Genomic DNA, 18,465 nt, shown 5'->3' with positions numbered 1-18,465 from the left:
TAGAAGACAAATAGCAACAATTTTGATAATTATAGGATTTAAACCAAATTCCACCTTTTACAGAAGTTCTTCACTATCATATTCCCAAACTAGTGCTTCTTCCTCTGGGATGACCTGCTATTTATTGTTTATACCTTGTAATATTTTCCATTTCATCATGTATACCTCAAATATCCTTTTCTTCAAGAGATTCTTTGCATATGGCAAATAGTATTTTTAGAAAGGGGAAATAAGAATCAGGACAATTTAGACTTTTTCAATGTATTGGAAACTTGTGCAATGTGTAAACATCTGTGGACCTCTGACTTCCATAAAAGGTTGGGTTGGGGGTATCCTCTCATATCTCTTCCTTCTGGTCCTGCTGGAGTTTTAATTTATTTATAATTTCATAATGTATAATATATTATAATGTAATTTTATAATTACATATTTTTATTAATTTTGATTTATCATTGTTTCCATCCATGTTGCTGTAATGACTATATATATTATTTTCTTGGCTCTGCTTTCCCACTACATCAGTTAATATAGGTCTTTCAAGGCTTCTCGATATTTCTCACACACATCATTTCTTAAAGTACAGAAATGTTCCATTATATCCATGTACCATATGCCTAGTTATTTACATGTTTTTTTCTTTCATTAGAATGTACCAACAATTTATATTTATAAAGTTAATATATAACTATATATAACATATACATGTAAGTTTCCAAGCATGTTCCTCACAGAAATATATCTTATTATTATAACTCATTTATAATTGAGTATGCCTTTGAAATATATTGTTGTTGTTCAGCGATGTCCAATTCATTGTCACCCCATTTGGGATCTTGGCAGAGATACTGGAATGGTTTTCAGATAAAAAACAGATACCGGAATGGTTTGCCAATTTCTTCACAAATAAAATAACTGAGGCAAATAGGGTTAAATGACTTGCCCAGGGTCATACAGTGAGCATCTGAAGTTGGATTTGAACTCAGGTCCTCCTGACTCCAGGACCAATGCTCTATCCATTGGACCACCTAGTAGCAATCTATCCTTTATTTTCAGAGGACCAATGACATCACAAGGTGATGTCTTTTCTTGAAAAGAATTTAAGGCAGAGTTACACAAAATCATCAATTTCACTCTCTTTTCCTGAGTTATCAGTCCAGTGGCAGGACAAAAGTCATGTACAAAAGTACATGGTCCAGCATGTAGTGGATAACCTTGGTGTCTTCAATGTTTAACCAAGTTCTAAGTGATCCATAGCTCTTGCTTGAGGTGTTTTCATGGCCATTAGAATAAATTCTTCTCATCCACACATTCTGCTGGGGAAAGTTTTCATATGCTTGAGGGGGACATTCCCCTAACTCACCAGACAGTTTAACATCTGTCATTAACTTTAAGTGTTAAGTACTCATGGTACCATTTTTTAAAAAGACAGTCTTTGCCCTCAAAGAGTTTACAATCTAAAGGAGCAAGACAACACAGAAAAGGAAACTGAAAATAAAGGGGGTGAGATAGAGAAGAAAAGGGGGAAGGTAACTGACACAATCATAATGATGAGGGGAACCCCAAAACTCTTTCTCTTTCTCTCTCTCTCTGACTTGGGGAATGAGCCATGAGTAAAGCACTTGAAACTCCTTGAAGGACAGATTCTCCTTGAATCCTACTACTGTAAAGACCCTGCCAAGGACAAACAGCTTCATTCTGTAATCTAGGCGGGGCTAGTTTAATTCCAAGTTGGAGATACCAATCCCATTGAATTGGAGAAACACCCATTCAATTCTAAGATTTTCTATTCCAGGTGGGGCTAGCTAGCTCAAGTTGGAAACCAGCTTGTAGATAAAAAGAGCCAATTTGGAACTCCATCCCTTACCCTCTACTACCCTCCTTTGGCTTTTAGCCAAAACTTCTATTATAAAAGAGCCAATCTTAAACCCTCTCTTTGCAGAGGAGCTAAAATTCCAAGGAAACTCTCTCTCTTCCTGGCATAGCAAACTCTGTCTGCTGGAATATTCTCTTCCAGAGTTACCCTCTCTTTATCTTCCTTACCTATTTCCCTAATGAGATTTTATATTTAACGAGATTTTATATTTACTTACTTTACTTCCCTGCCAGGACTTTGCTACTAAGGAATTCAGCCTTTCTATTCATGCATAGCAAAGGCTGACTTCCCAATGCCAATAATAAAACTTCTTTTACCAATCTAGGTTTTTAAGTTTGTAAATTCCTTTACAAAGAATCTCTGCACCACCAGAAGGGCGTTCCCACAACTCCTTACCCATGTGCCAAATCCCAAGGGGATTTAGAGTAGCCAAACCTATTCATTTAGTTCGCTGAATCCTAATCCTGCCACTAGACCTCATTATTTAACTTCCTGACCACCAAGAACCCTAATCTCATTATTTTGGTTCCCTGACTCTAATCTCATCATTTGGTTCCCTGACCACCCTAAATCTAGATCTCATCATATTTTGGTTCTCTGACCAGGAACCCCCAAACCTAAACCTCATCAATAATGGAGAAGTTCAAGAAATTCCAAAGTAAGTCAACCAGGGGAAAAATGGGAAGATATCTGAGCTGAGTTTTCTCCTTAAAAGGAGATGAGCTAGTTTCATATTAAAGATAAAGAAAATTAAAAAATCAAGCCATAAAAGAATAGTCCTAAGAACCAAGCACCAAGAAGAATTAGTATATTTCTGAATATGAAATATACTTTGTTTTTCCAGCCTAAATGACCTCAAGCATGCCTCTTGTCTCAACAGACAATAAATAATGAATGAGGCATATGTCCTTAGTAAGATTTGTCATCTTCCTTACTGATCTCCCTTACAATTTTTTGAAGTGACAGTTCTTTTGGCTAAGGGGAAGTAAATGGGAAAGTATGAAAAAAACTTTTTAAAATAATATTTTCTATTTCCTCTATTAAAAAAAAAAACTTTTAACAATAATATGGCATCTGCTTTACAACACAGTTTGCTCTTTGGTTTGCTGCATATACTGGAAGTGTAGGAAAATAAAACCAAATCAGATTTTAAGCTGAAGTTTGTGACAACTCTTCAGATTAAAAAAAGGGGAGGGCATTGCTTCATAAAATTTAGAAATCATTTCCAATAGGAGCTGGGATTTAGCCATCTTCTATAGCAAAACAAAACACAAGACAAAAACCAACCCTTATCACCCTGGTCTTTCTGGTTAGGAACTAGTTAAAAATCTAGTGAATCTAGTCCTCAGGTGGCAAAAATAGAGCTCATCACAAAAAGCCCAGTTTGAGACCTTTCCAAGTCAGGAGGATCTTTCAGAACTGGTGTTCTGCAATATTTTTGAGAACCCAGAGTCTTTTTTATGCCCTGAGGAAGCATCCGAGGAGGAATAAAAAGAACAGACATATTTTTTATTGTTAGAAAACTCTCTTTTTTCGGATGTATAGTATTTCTATTGTGTCATAAGTCAAGTCACAAATGTTAGTTATAGTGAAGGCTCAAATTCTCCAGTGGACTGTAATAAACAAAGAGCAGGATTTCCAAACTTTGCCTAGGGGGCAGAAATAAATGCCTGACCCAGACTCTACAGCTAGCAGACTGAAAAGATTCTCAAGTATTAGCAAACTGGAGTAAGACAGACTTCTTAAATGCATGCATTCTTTCACAGTCACAATTGTCATGCATTATGGAGTCTTCACAATACAATCAAATGGCATCTCCTTACCACCCTCACTGGTGTTTATGTTTATCACACTAGGAGAGAAAATAATTAAGCTACAAGATTCCTTCAATCAGGACAAATATATTTTAAATTTAGATTAACAAAGAATAATTTGTTTATATTAATTTTCTTATCTATGGTGTCTAAAACATCAATACACAAGTAGTGTCATACTTAAGGGCATGAGAACTGGACATTTCTCATTATTTCCACTGTAGGTACCATATGGAGGTACCATTTGGTGGAAATGACCTATAGAATATGAAACTACTCAAGACAAAAATAAATTGGATTTTCATCGTCTTTCAATTCTTCTTGATTCAAATGAATGAGATATAAATAGAAATCTCTTTCCCAACAGAGTGAAATTATATGAAGCACCTGGAAATGTGGTGGGAAGTAAAGCTGTTTTGATTTGACTTTTTCTGCTTATAGTGAATAAATTGTTGACTTGACTAGTTGCAAACCTAGCTACAAAAAGTTACAGTTGAATGAGTCACTTAGCTCCAAGCAACTGCCAAAGTGATTTCTACTTAAGCAAAGTTCAGTTCACATCATTCCTCTACTCAATAAACTCCTGTAAATGCCTATGGTTTCAATAATCAGAAATGTCATAAGGACAATATACATTTATTAAGCATTTATTACATACCAAATACTGTGCTAAGCCCTGGAGATACAAAGAAAGGCTAAAAATCAGTCTCTACCTTTAAGGTGGTCACAATCTAATGGGGGAGACAATACAAAACTAATTATGTATAAACAAGACATATAGAGGCTAAATTGATGACAATTGACAGATGAGAGGGATTAGAATTAAGAAAGAATGGGAAAGGCTTTCTGTACAAGGTAATATTTCATCTGAGATTAGAAGGAAGCCAGTCAAGTCAGAAAACAGGGGAAAAGAAGGCATAACAGAAAATGAATGAAAATGGGCAGAAGTGGGAAGATAGGATGTTTCCTATGAAGAAAGCAAAAATAATGATGTCACCAGATCACAGAGTATCTGAGAATGGAGAGGAAAATAGAAGACTAAGGTCTAAGAAGACTGGAAAGGTAGGAAGGGGATAGGTTATGATGAACTTCCTAACTCCAGGGCAGGCAGTCTATCCATTGTGTCATCTATCTGTTCCTGGAGTCAGGAAGACCTGAGTTCAAATGAAGACTAAAATACTTAACAATTGTATGACACCCAGACATGTCCCTTAACTTGAGTCTGCCCTAGTTTTCACACCTGTAAAATGGAGATCATAATTGTACTTTGAGGTATACAAATGAGTACAAAATTGAGATATTTATAAAATTTAACAGTGTCTGACACACAATAGACTCTTAATAAATGCTCATTACCTTTCCTTAAACTCTTCATTACTGTTAAAAATTCTACAGTATAAGTTTATCATGAAGACCAAATGAGATAATGTATGTAAAACAGTATGTATAATATAAAACTCTGAGTCCCATAAAGATATCAGTCTAGATATATTCCAACTCACTGAGGGTGTAAGTCATATCTTATCCTTAACTGTATCCTGTCATGGCTAGCACATAGTAATGAGAAAGTTAGCCCAATTATGAGGAAGAAGTAAAGGATATTAGAAGTCCATGAGAGAATATGGGGAGTCTCTAATAAGTGACCAACATGTTTCAAGAGTCCTTGGGACACTCAATTAGGAACTGCTTAAAGCCTGCTGAAGATTGCATCGTAGGAGCATGTCTGTAAAAAGTTAAAAAAAAAAAAAGACTATGAGCTGCTCTACAGAGCCACAAACTCCACAGACCAGTCTAAGGCATTGAAAACAACAGCTATAGCCTAGCCTCCCTCTCTATCCAAGGAGCATTACTAAAGAAGGCAAAATTTTTCATCAACAATACAGAGCTTGAAGGCTTTATCATGATGAGAAATGTGATGATTCACAAGACAGGAGAGCATTAAAAAAAACTTTAATGATTCCCAGAAGAAGAAATAATGCATCACTATTTTACAATGCTAGGAAACAGCTGGGATGCAGCAGTGAGAAATAGGATGGTCCATTTTGAACAAAGGTATCACACACGTGGATAAAGAATTTTAAAAGTAGAGTGCTAATAATGTTTCTTTTGGCAAAAAGGGGCTGTGATGACATATACAATGTGGGAAGAGTCAATAATGAAGATGGCATGGTATGAGGGAGAGGTCAGGGGACTTAGAATAAGACAACCTGGATTTCGGTCCTGGTTCTGTCACTTGTTAGTTGGGCATTTTTGTTTGAGTCACTTTTCTGAGTATCAGTCTCCCCATCTGTATAATGGAGAAAATAATTATTCCACTGCTTTTCTCACAGGGAGTTTGTGAGGACCAAATATGACAATATATGTGATTAATAGCACTTGCTTTATGATGATATAAAAACTATGAAAGTGTGTGAAGGGAATTGGGTTAATGGGGGAATGCCCTGATCAATTTGATGAGTTCGTACAATCAGCTTAATGAGATTATAAGGTGTGAAATTTTATTTGTGACATCTGAGGTCCATCTCCCTAGAGAGAGTGTGGACATGCCAACTGGCACCTTGCTAAAAGGACAAAGAATTACAATGATTAGGGCTGCTTCCAAAATGATCAGCAGACTTAATAACAAGGAAAAGGCATTAGAATTAAGGGAAGTTGAGAAAGAACTTCCAGTACAAAGTGAGATTTTTAGCTGGGATTTGAAGGAAACCAGGGAATCCAGGAGACAAACCTGAAGAGAGAGAATAATCAAGGCATGGACAACAGCCAGTGAAAATGCCTGGAGTCAGGAGAAGGTGTTTCTTCTTCAAGGAAAAGCAAGGAAGCCAATGGGATTGCACTGAAAAGGACATGGAGGGACAGAAAGAAACATAGGGAGGGGCAGGTTAAGAAGGATTTTAAATGCAAAATGGGATTTCAAAGTTCTATATGGATGAAGGGGAATTTTGAATGATCTAAGGCAGTGTGCTTATAGAAAGCAGCCTTTTCACAAAAAAAAAAAAAAAAAAAAAAGATTTTTTTGTGTGCTGTTAGCCTTGGGGAATTTGGATAACACAAAGTTCAGGAATCAGATATTTAGGAAGAAACGCCATTCATTCACACAGTTGCTGAGCATGTTATACTTGGACAGGAAAACCAAGTGAGTTATTTGGATGATGAAGAGGTGATGGGGAAGGCTGCTCATTCAGCAGCTTCCCAAAGTTTATTTGTCTTCAAGAGTAATCCATAGGGTGATAAAAGGAATCTAGGGGGAACTGTCCATAGTACTTTGGGATGAGCCAGGATCTCCAAGTGAAACTGATGAGCAATGTAAGTATTTTACATGTTTGTCTGTTTATGAGTCTTCTGTGCTTTCTGGTAAGTGAAATAAAAGCTATCCTACCAATATTTACCTAGAATGACTATAAGGGAGTTGGGATCCTATTATTTATATCTGGGGAAACAAGTCAAAAGTAAACTATATTAAGTGAGTCTTCCAGAATAACTCTAGGTATGGGTACATCAGCCAAAGAGATAAATTTATCCTTTTGAGGTCAGTCCTTAGGACTAGATTCAGTCTTTGTAAGCCCTGAGTCCTGGGAGGCTCTGGGTCACATGTTACAAAGGAGAGCTCTTCAATAATTACATATCAATTTTCCAACAAAGAATAATAAGTATAGGTACAATTACCTTTAAGTGCATATAAAAAAAGAAGGCTCATTTGATACATGATGCTGGAATTCCTCATGGATTCAAGTATCAAATAAATAATGAATCACATCAACTACCTTATATGAATTATAAGTATTTATACTTAGAAAACTCTTAGCTATTGCATCTGGAGGTAGAGTACAAACTGCTAAATTGAGGAGCATGATGATAAATTAGTTTCAATCAAGTTACTTCCCAACTTTAGGATAAAGCATGTGTGACTTTCAGCAAAAATCTTTATATAGAAAAGGGAAAAGGGAAAAGGGAAAACATAACAGTTGAGACACCAGTTCTGAAATTTTGAAACTAAAGTGATTTTGTCCAATAGAAAAATGGGGAAGGGTAATTTCAGTGTCAGTATGGATATTCAAGGAAATATCGGGAAACTATAATGTCCACTAGATAAGGTAAGCCCACAGAAAGAATCTAATTAATACTATGTATGCATTATGGCTTATGAAAAAATTCTCTAAATGTTTAGCATTTTATACTCATATAACAATAAGTTGTATGGTATTGTAGAGAGAGTTTGGGCCTTGAAATCAGAAAGACATAGATTCTAGTCCTGATTCTGACATATGCTGACTGTGTAACCCTAGGTAAGTAACTTAATTTTTCAGGGCAACAAAAACTCTCCAAGACTATATAACTTACAGAACTGTGGATCAAGCATGAGTAAAGAGGTAATAAATAATGAGAAATTCCTACCTCTATGGAATCACAAATCTGTACCCTTCCTTCCCCTTCATCCCCCAAAAGAAAACCTAATAAAATAAAGAATTTTGCCACAGGCAAATAAGAAAACTCAAGCATTACCATATGAGAATACCAGGATTAGACAAAGAGAAATGAGGATAGCTAGAATCAAGCCACATAATGATACCACAAAGTGCAGTCCAATAAATATTCAAAGTAAGAGTTTCCAAGAATGAAATGTTGCTGGGGTTCATAACTCAAGAGGACAATAGTATAGGAACTACTGCCCAGTGGAATGTACCAAGTCCATTAACAAGAACAATCAGGGTCTTTTGATCTCTGCAGTTCCAATCTGCAAGACCCTGCATTTGTAAGGATGAAGCTCCTTCCAGGTTCTGCAAGTGAACCTTAGAGGGAATAGCATTCTCAGTATGACAACTGGAAGTACTACCTAATAAAGTTTGATTGTTTTTTGCTCTTCAATGCCATGAATTATAACATTGTTATTTAAAACAAATTCAAATCTAGTTTCATGCCAGTTCTCTTTTTCATCCCATGACAAACATCATAAGGGGAATAATTTAAGTAAAAAGAAATATGATTATATATACAGGATATCTATCTCATGTATGGAGAATAATGGGATCTCTAGTTTCTCCTCTGAAATACTAAATTATTCACAGCTTTAATTATTTACATAATAATAACTCATGTTTATAAAGGGCTTTTGATTAATAACTGCCCTGCATACTTCTGGATCTCCTTGAATGGCTAAAATTCAGCCAAAAAACATTTATTAAATACCTACATTATTTCCTTTTTGACTTTGAACAAGCCTGTTTGCCTCAGTTTCCTCATCTGTAAAATAGTTGTAGAAGAAAATGGCAAACCACTCTGATATCAAGAAAACCCCAAATGGGGACATGAAGAGTCAAACATGATTGAAAATGACTACACAACAACAAATACTGTGTAAATCAGTATAATCCTAAATGGGGCCTGCAAGATGATGCTTTTCTCATGAGAATCTAGTGAGGCAGACAGTTCAAGAATTATTCTTCCATTTTACCAAACTCAGAAAACTAAGTAACTATTTTAAGGTCATATCACTAGCAAATGTGTGTTAGGAGTTGTGACACTCCAAGTCTCTCAACAATATGCCATTTAAGAATGGAACTTGGCATTTGGATCAATTTTTCAGAAATAAATTCCCATTGACTTGATTGACAATTTTTTAAAAGGTCATTCATTTTGAATTTTAGATTTTTTTTCTAGATTTCCAGGTAGAGGGAATAAACATAACAGGTATATAACACATAGTACATAATAAATGAATATGAATGAGTACATAGTTAAATATGGTACCTACTATGTTCCAGGAACTATGTTTACGCATTTGATAAAATATCATCTCATTGGATCCTCATACCTACCCTGCAAGGGTAGGTGCTATTAATATTTCCATTTTGTAGTTGAGAAAACTGAGACAAACAGAAGTTAAATGAGGTCACAATGAGATCACACAACTATTAAGTGTATGAGGCTAGAGTTGGAGTTTTCCTGACTCCAGGCCCAGCATGGTATGCATTATGGCACCACCTAGCTGCCTCAGATACTAAGTGGAAGAATCTTACATGCATTTAACAAGAAAAGTCAGTTTATATATCTTTTAGCTAGGATAAGGAAGATTTAAGAAATTCAGCATGGGGAAGGATGTAGCAAGTTTCTTTACTAATTCATCTTTACCATGGATTCCTAAATTTAAAATCCTATCATAAGGATAATATTACTTGTTTAGAAAACTTGTTTAGAAAAGCTAAGGAAAAGGAAAATGACCTATATGTACAAAAACATTTATAGCAGCTCTTTTTGTGGTAGCAAAGAATTTGAGGGTATGCTCATCAGTTGGGAAATGGCTGAACAAGTTGTGGTATATGAATGTAAGGGAATACTATTGTGCTATAAGAAATGATGAACAGGCTGATTTCAGAAAAGCCTGGAAAGACTTACATAAACTGATGCTGAGTGAAGTAAGCAGAAGCAGAAGGATATTGTACACAGTAATAGCAACAGTGTGCTGTTGCTCACTGTTGTCTGTGTGGATCAACTATGATAGACTTAGCGCTTCTCAACAATATAAAAATCTAAGACGATTCCAAAAGACTCATGATAGTAAATGCTGTTCCTCTTCAGAAAAAACTATGGAGTCTGAATGTAGATTGAAGCATACTATTTTCACTTTTATTGTTAGTGGTTTTTTCCTTGAAGTTATTCCCTTTTGTTCTATGTCTTCTTTGACAACATGACTAATGTGGAAATATGATTAACATGATTGTACATGTATAACCTTTCTCAGATCACTTGCTATCTTGGGGAAGGGGAGGAAAGGAAAGGGAGAGAGGAAAATTTGGAACTCAAAATCTTACAAAGATGAATGTTGAAAATTATCTTTATATGTAATTAGGGGGAAATACTATCAATTTAAAAAGAGAAATAAAAAAAGAGCAGATGGATTTACAATCGTACTAAACATTTAATAATAATTAATTCCAATCCTATATAAATTGGGAAACGGACAAAGAAGGAATCTTGCCAAATTCCTTTCATGACACAAATATTATGCTGATACCTAAACCAGAAAGGGCCAAAAAAGAGAAATAAAACTACAGACCAATTTCCCTAATGAAAATTGATGCAAAAAATGTAAATAAAATACTAGAAAGGAGATTACAGCATTTTGTCCCCAGGATCACTATGGCCAGGTAAGATTTATACTAGGAATGTAGAGTTGATTCGGTATTAGGAGAAAAAACTATCAGGATAATTGACTACATAAATAATAAATCAACAGAATCATATGGTTATTTTAATCATACGGTTAATGCAGAAAAAGCTTTTGACGAAACACAATAACTATTCTTGTCAAAAAGCATGAGATTCCAAAATGTTAATAGGTACATTTGCCTATTTACCACATACTTTGCAATAAATTAAAATCTTTGTCCTTTTATAGAAATATTCAAATTATATCATACAAATTTGTCATTTTTCTCTAAGGGAGACTAATTTTGTCCTCAGCAAGCTAGAAAGTGATTGCAATAAAATAATTACAGTGGCAATTTCAAAGTTATGTCACCATGAAAGTTGCCTCCCACTATAATAGGGATAGTGAACAAAGATGATTAAATATTATATTTGATATTTAACCTATATCAGACTGTTTGCTAATCTTGGGAAGGGATGAGATAAGGAAGAAAGAGGGAAATTTTGGAAAACAAAATCTTACAAAGATGAATGTAGAAAATTATCTTTACATTGATTTGAAAAATAAAATACTAATAAGAAATATAACGTGTGTGTGTGTGTGTGTATATATATATATATATATATATATATATTCACCCCATTCCCTAATGTTTTATATATATATATATACATATTTATATATATATATATATATATATAAAACATTAGGGAATGGGGTGAATGGAAGAAAGTGAGAGTAGGTAGCTGAATACTGGGAGAGAATGGAAATGTATTTGAAAAGAGAGTAGTTTAGTAAGGGGCCTCTAGTAAACAGATATAACTCAGTCCTAACTTTAGTAATAATCTCTAATCCCTTATAACCTCTTCCAATCTAACCATAACCATACAAAAAATTGGTCTCATTAATCACCAAATATAAAGGTTCATTTTTCACTCTTTGTCCCCCATGAAGTCTTAGTATCCTTACCATTACTGAGCAGAACTCCCTCTTTTGCATTCTGTGGCACAAGATTCTCCTGGTTTTCCTCATTCTTCCTTAAATCACTTCTCTAGCCACAGATTCTCCTGGTTTTCCTCATTCTTCCTTAAATCACTTCTCTATCTTTTCTGGTGCCTCAGAAAGAATCCCAATCCATTAAGATAGGTGTTTTGCAGGCCTTTATTTCTTTTTCTCATGTTTCTACCTTCTTTCCTTTGGCAATCTCCCCCCATTATAATGTAAATCAAACTCTACACAGACAACTCCTACATCAGTTAGTCAAGAAATAACTATTTTCATTTGGTACCTATAGTGCCCCGCAACACATTAAGTAAGCATTGAAGATACAAAGAAAATAGGGAAACTTCTCTAAAAATTTGCTTTCTAATATATACATGTTGCCTCTTTCATCATAATGTAAAGTCTTGGGAAATACATATTTTAATGTCTTGGAATTATTCACACACTAATGTATACATATATACATACTTTATTCCACATATTCGATATAAAATGATGTCTATGAGGACAGTTACTGTGATATTTATAATTGAAAGCCCCAACACTGCTTCATGCATGTGCTTAATATATGTTTACTAAATTTACTAGTTAAATACTGTCCTGGATTATACAGTTGGTTAGGCCAAAATTGGGACTGGAACCCAGTGACAATGTAATTCTGACTATTATAAATAAATAGGATGAATAAAAAAGATGCTATTTGTATCCAGAGAAACAACTGATAAATAAAAGTATATACATACATATGATAACCATCTCTAGGGTTGAAGAGGAAGAGAGAGAGAAGAAAAAAAGGGAAAAAAGAAATTTACATGATAACTTTGCTGCATATTTGGAGGGAATAGCAAATTGTAGATTTACGGTACATTAAAAAGAGTGCAGGGCAGCTAGGTAGCGCAGTGGATAGAGCACCAGCCCTGAAGTCAGGAGGACCCAAGTTCAAATATGACCTCAGACATTTAATGCGTCCTAGCTATGTGAGCCTGGGCAAGTCACTTAACCCCAACTGCCTCAGCAAGAAGAAAGAAAGGATGGAGGGAAGGAAGAAAGAAAGATTGCATATGAAAACTGTGTTTTATAACTGCTTGTTTTGTTCAATGAATTAAAAATAAAATAAATATTTTTTTTCTAATATTCTTTCCACTATAACAAGGTGAAGTGATGAAAGGCAAAGCCTTATCAAACTTCTATCTCTTTTACCTTACTTTTCTAAGGATTCTGATTAGAGAAACATTGTAGTTGCGAGAATTACCAAAAAATTCAGATTCAAATACTACAAAACCACTTATGTCATGGAATGAAAAAAGAGTAATGGGAGAAGCTTACCTAATTGTAGGACATCTCACAAGATCAATTAAATCCATAAAAGAAGACATATGAAACAAATATAATGGAAGCGTACCATTGCTGAGTCTGGGAGAAAAGTTGTAGAACATAGGCTTAGGAGGCTCCTGAATCACGTCAACCTTTGGTCTGCTCACATCACTAGGAGCATGGCTTTGATCAAAATCATCAATGTAGGCCTGGAGGGCCTCACTTGCTGAGTTGTACATCCTCTTTCTGTATAGGACAGAGCCACTTAACGTAAAGTCCTGGCTATTTTCCTCATTGCTATTCAACAGAAGAGGTCTTGTAGATTCAGGAGAGAAAACATTAAATGTTTTAATTGATTTTGCCATAGATTTTTCTCAGAATAGGGAGTTACTTCCACTCATCTTTTTATTATTTAAAAAAAACTGTAAACACAAAAAAGGTAAATAACATTTTAGTTAAAAGGGAATGATGGTCTCTGCTCATATAAATCACTATACTATATGTTAATATATACACAGGAACATAGATTTAGAGGCCATTTTGTCCAACCTTTTCATTTTACAGATGGACAAAAATAAGAACAACTAAGGGACTTCTTCAAGATCACAAAGTTATTTGTGTCTATTAATGCATACACTCTGTGGTGCTTTGCACATGATAGATCCATAAAAATAATTCTGATTGGTAAGCTACTGATTTCATTGCAAAGATAACAAGGGAATGAGTGTACTTCCTTTTTTCCCTTTTCATTTTATTTGTTTGGTTGGATTGTTATTGTTGTTGAAGCAAATAGGGATTAAGTGACTTGCCCAGAATCACACAGCTAATAAGTATCTGAGTCTGCATTTGAACTCGGGACTTCCTGACTCTAGGACTAGTACTCTCTTCATGTTGTCACCTGGCTGCCCCATGAATGTATTTTTGAAAGTGAGTGTAGTAAAATGGGAAATGCCCCAAACTTGGTGTTGGGAAACCTGAACTTAAGAACTGAGTCATTAAACAATCCCTGAGTCTCAGCTTCTTCATTGTAAAAAAAGGAGGTGATGATACTTAACACTATTCATGAGACTATTCTGAAGAAAATCTTTTGTTAACCTCAAAATGTTACAGGAATGATATAGGAATATGTCAGAGTGTTTTTGTTAGGGTTCATGAAATTCAAAAAATGGTAAATTATGAACAGGAATAAAAAAGCAAAGAAAGCAGGAACATAGAGAGAACAATTGTATCCAAGAGAGTTTGAATAGAGAACACAGATGGTAGGTAGAGGGAAAGGTGAGATAAATAGCATTTATTAAAACCTACTATGTGCTGAGCTCTGTGTTAAGGTATTTCATAAACATTATATTATTAGATCCTCACAACAACTCTGTTAGGTAGAATGTTATTATCCCCATGTTATAGATGAGGAAACTGAGGTAGACAGTAGTTAAGTGACCTGCCCAAGATCATACAGCTAGTGTCTGATGCTGTTTGAACTTGGGTCTTAGTCTCTAACTTTATCTACTGTGCTACCTAGTTGTACCCCCAAAGTTAGAGCCAATAGGATATGATTCCTGTACCTTTTTACCTGTAGGCTAAGGGTCAAATTAATGTGAATAACCTATAGTCAACAAATGCTTTACTATTCTTTCCACACAGCAGCTGAGAGGTAGGAGCTACAAAGTATTATCACCTTCATTTTACAGATCAAAAAACTGAAGCTCAGGGAGGTTATACAGCTAGTGTCAGGGATCAGAACTCAAATATGATTTGAAATCTAGTGTTCTTTCCATTACATCACACTGTAGCCGTTAGCAGGAGATCCATGGAGCTCCACTGGAATCAGCAATTCTCAGGACACAGGGCTGTGAAGTAGAGATTTGGCAATAATCAGTGAGTACCCTATGGCACAGACACTTTGATCTACAAGGTGTCTTACCAGTTCATATGGCCAAGAATTCAGTGCCTAATATTATGGTACTTCTTTCTCTCTATATAAATTATCATTATGTGCTAAAAATATGCCCAACTTCATCCTTAATCTGGTGGAGAACACCTATGGAGAATACCAAGGAGAGTACTCACTTTTTTGATCCTACAACATACAAGCAGGCAGTCTGGTTTTTTTTTTTTCAGAATTATACAATTTATGACATCATAATACATAAAGTTCCTTTTGTTTATTGAATCTTGTTTTAACCTTTAAACCTACAGAGCACCAACCCTTAGAGGACCTAAGTTTAAATCTGGTCTCAGACATTTAACACTTCCTGGCTGTGTGACCCTGGGCAAGTAACTTAACCCCAATTGCCTTAGCAAAACAAACAACAACAAAAAAACCCTTTAAACCTTTCTGTACAGCCCAGCTTCTTAAACTGTGGTTTGCAACCCCATATAGGTCTCATAACTGAATGTGGGAGTGAAGAAATTATGATTTATTATCAGTAGGTGTTTGATTTATATACTTATTATACAGAAGTATATACCCAGAATCCCCAAAAAACTCTTGGGTTAAAAGGGATCATGAGTGAAAAAAGTTTTAAGAAGCCCTATTCTAGAGGAAGGAATGAAAGTAAGAAGATGTGAAAGGAAAAAAGAGAAAATATCAACAAGAGTTTGAACCAAGGGGACCTTATTCAGAATAAACTTAGGTGATGAGTTATGATATGAAAACATAATTTGAATATTCAATTCAATTTAGCTTAAGTCAATATTTTGTTGTTCAGTTGTTCATTCTTCATGACCCCCACTTGGAGTTTTATTGGCAAAGATATTGGAATGATTTGCCATTTTGTTCTCCAGTTCATTTGACAGAAGAGGAAAGTGAGGCAAACAGGGTTAAGTGACTTTCCCAGAGTCACACAGCTAGTAAGTGTCTGAATTTACTCCTGAACTCAGGAATATGAGTCTTCTTGACTCCAGACCTTCTACCTACTATGATAGGTAGCTATCTTAATGACAAATAATATCAATAAGTAGAATTCCAAGTAAAATGTGAGAGAGGTAGAGAAAAAAATAGAACAATTATTCAGTCAACAAGAATTTATCACCAACTATGAGCTAGTTAATATGCTAAAAACTGGAGAAACAAATTTTGTTTTTACTTTGACATGGAAATGATTCTACAAATATAGATATTGAAATGTAGGCATATAAATTTAAATACAAAGTAATCATTGCACTAAAACAGTAGCAGGTTTAACAGTAACTTATTCATAACAACAACAATAGTTTATAAAGCTTTTAATTATTTCCTCTATTTAATCCTCCTCTGCCTCCCATTGACTAGGTCACACATCTCTATCAGTTAAATTATAAACAATTTTTTTTTAAAAATAAAAGAATTCCCCACTCTCTTAGAAGCTTACATTTTATTAGGGAGACAAAAGATACTAATTTAAGTATATATACAATCTCAAACACTAAGCTCTGTGATCTTGGGCAAGCCACTTTACCTCTGCTTGCCTTAATTCAGTGGAGAAGGAAATGGCAAATCACTCCAACCTCTTTACCAAGAAAACCCCATGGACAGCACTGGCATGCTATAGTCCACAGAATCACAAAGAGCTGGAAACAAGAACTAAAAGATTAGGATAAATATAAAATAAATTTAAGGTAGCTATGATTCTCCTACTTATACTCTTAGATTATTGAATGCTGCTGAAATCTCTTCATATTTTCTCTGTCTCTCTCTCTCTCTCTCTTTCTCTTTCTCTATTTGGTTCTGTCTTTCTCTGTATTCTCTCTCTTTGGTTCCCTGTCCTTCTTTATCTCTCTGTGTCTCTGTTGTCTCTTCTGTCTGTATGTCTCTGTCTCTCTGTCCCTCTCTCTCTATCCCTCTTTTTGTCTCTCTTTCTTCTCTCTATTTATCTGTCTGTATCTCTCTCAAACAAACACACACAACACAATTCAGGCTACTTTCTTGTTATGACAGATGGCAGAAGTGTATCTTATGGCTTCAACAGATATTAACATAAAGAGATCCATATAAATGAATGAGAAAGAATAGCAAGATCACCTTCATCTGGAGGGCTAAAGGAGGAGATGGCACTTGAGGAAATCCTTAAAGAGAAGGATGTCATCACATAAAAGCTCTTAAGGAGAACTTATACAGATAAACATAGGAAGAAAAATGCAGAAGGGGCACCCCGTAGCCCACTCTAACCAGGATAACAGAGTAGAGGAAGGCAAGTAAGAACAAAACAAGACTGGAAATTAAGTTGGAGCCAGGTTGTGAAGGGCCCTAAATACAAGTCTAATGGGATTAGTTTTATCCTAAAGGCAATATCCTAAAGGCACAATGTTTCCTAACAGTAGAGCAAAATTATCAGACAGCTGAATGAGGAAAAAATGATCACAATATATACAAGGTACAGACGATCAAGAGACAGGAGACAAAAACCTGTTAGGAGGCTTTTGCAATAGTCTGAGTAATAAGGTTCTAAACTAGAGTGCTGAAAGAATCAATAGGAAGTGGCAGTTATTTAATAAGTTAAACCTTCAGCCCCCAATGGAGATAGCCCAGGACTCTGAACTCTAGGGCCTCTTATATAGCAATTCTCCCTCAGATCCAGCCCTTGGAGCCATGACCAGAGGTAATGATTCTTGTGGAAAAGAAGCCAGCTCTCCTCACACACTGCTAACCCTGTGGTATAGGCAAGTTTGTCTACCTGAAGCAGCAAGATTTCAGTGCCTAAATGTGATAGCATTCTCTTTCTTTTAGACAAGATAACATTCTCTCTGTATGTCTGTCTCTCTGTTTCTGGCTCTGTCTCAGTGATGACCTCCCTTCTCTGGGAGGACCCTGTGTCTCTCCTCTCCGCATCTCTGTGTCTGTGTTTCTGTGTGTTTGTATCTTCTTATGTCTCTGACCTTTCTCCCTCAGAGGCAGGAGGAAATAAGTGCCAAGCAAGTCGCTTTCCCGAGGATGACTTCCCTTCACATGCTTCATGGAAAGAACTTGGAACCCTGAAACCAAGAGTCTTAGAAATAGCATCATTCTACCAAGCACCAGTCCTGCTTCCAGCCTAGGAAGCCATCACTGAGGGAAATAATTATTGTGGAGAACTGCCATCACTAACACCATTATTGTGGAGAACTGCCATCACTAACACCTACTACTGATAAAATGACCAAATGTGATATCCTTAAAAGCTTAGCACATGGCCTGGCACGTAGTAGGGACTTAAATAAATGCTTGTTCCCTTTCTCTTTGCCCCAATTAATGAACTATCACCAAAAGGCAAATGAATGTCAAATACCCTAGGAGAGGCACCTCTCAGACCACCAGTCCTACCTCCTACCTGGGTCCTGAAGCCACAAACAATCAAGAG

At 35.6% G+C, this 18,465-nt stretch overlaps 1 protein-coding gene across 6 annotated transcripts in view; it reads right to left on the bottom strand.

Moving 5' to 3' along the window:
• Nucleotides 1–18,465, bottom strand: part of GRIP1 (glutamate receptor interacting protein 1) — a 773,529-nt gene that overhangs the window by 288,427 nt on the left and 466,637 nt on the right. The window lies entirely within an intron of this gene.

Source organism: Sarcophilus harrisii, chromosome 5 (assembly GCF_902635505.1).
Source record: "Sarcophilus harrisii chromosome 5, mSarHar1.11, whole genome shotgun sequence".
Classification (NCBI taxonomy): Eukaryota; Metazoa; Chordata; class Mammalia; order Dasyuromorphia; family Dasyuridae; genus Sarcophilus; species Sarcophilus harrisii.
The sequence above is the reverse complement of the archived record's forward strand: the minus strand, read 5'-3'. Positions and strand labels throughout refer to the sequence as shown.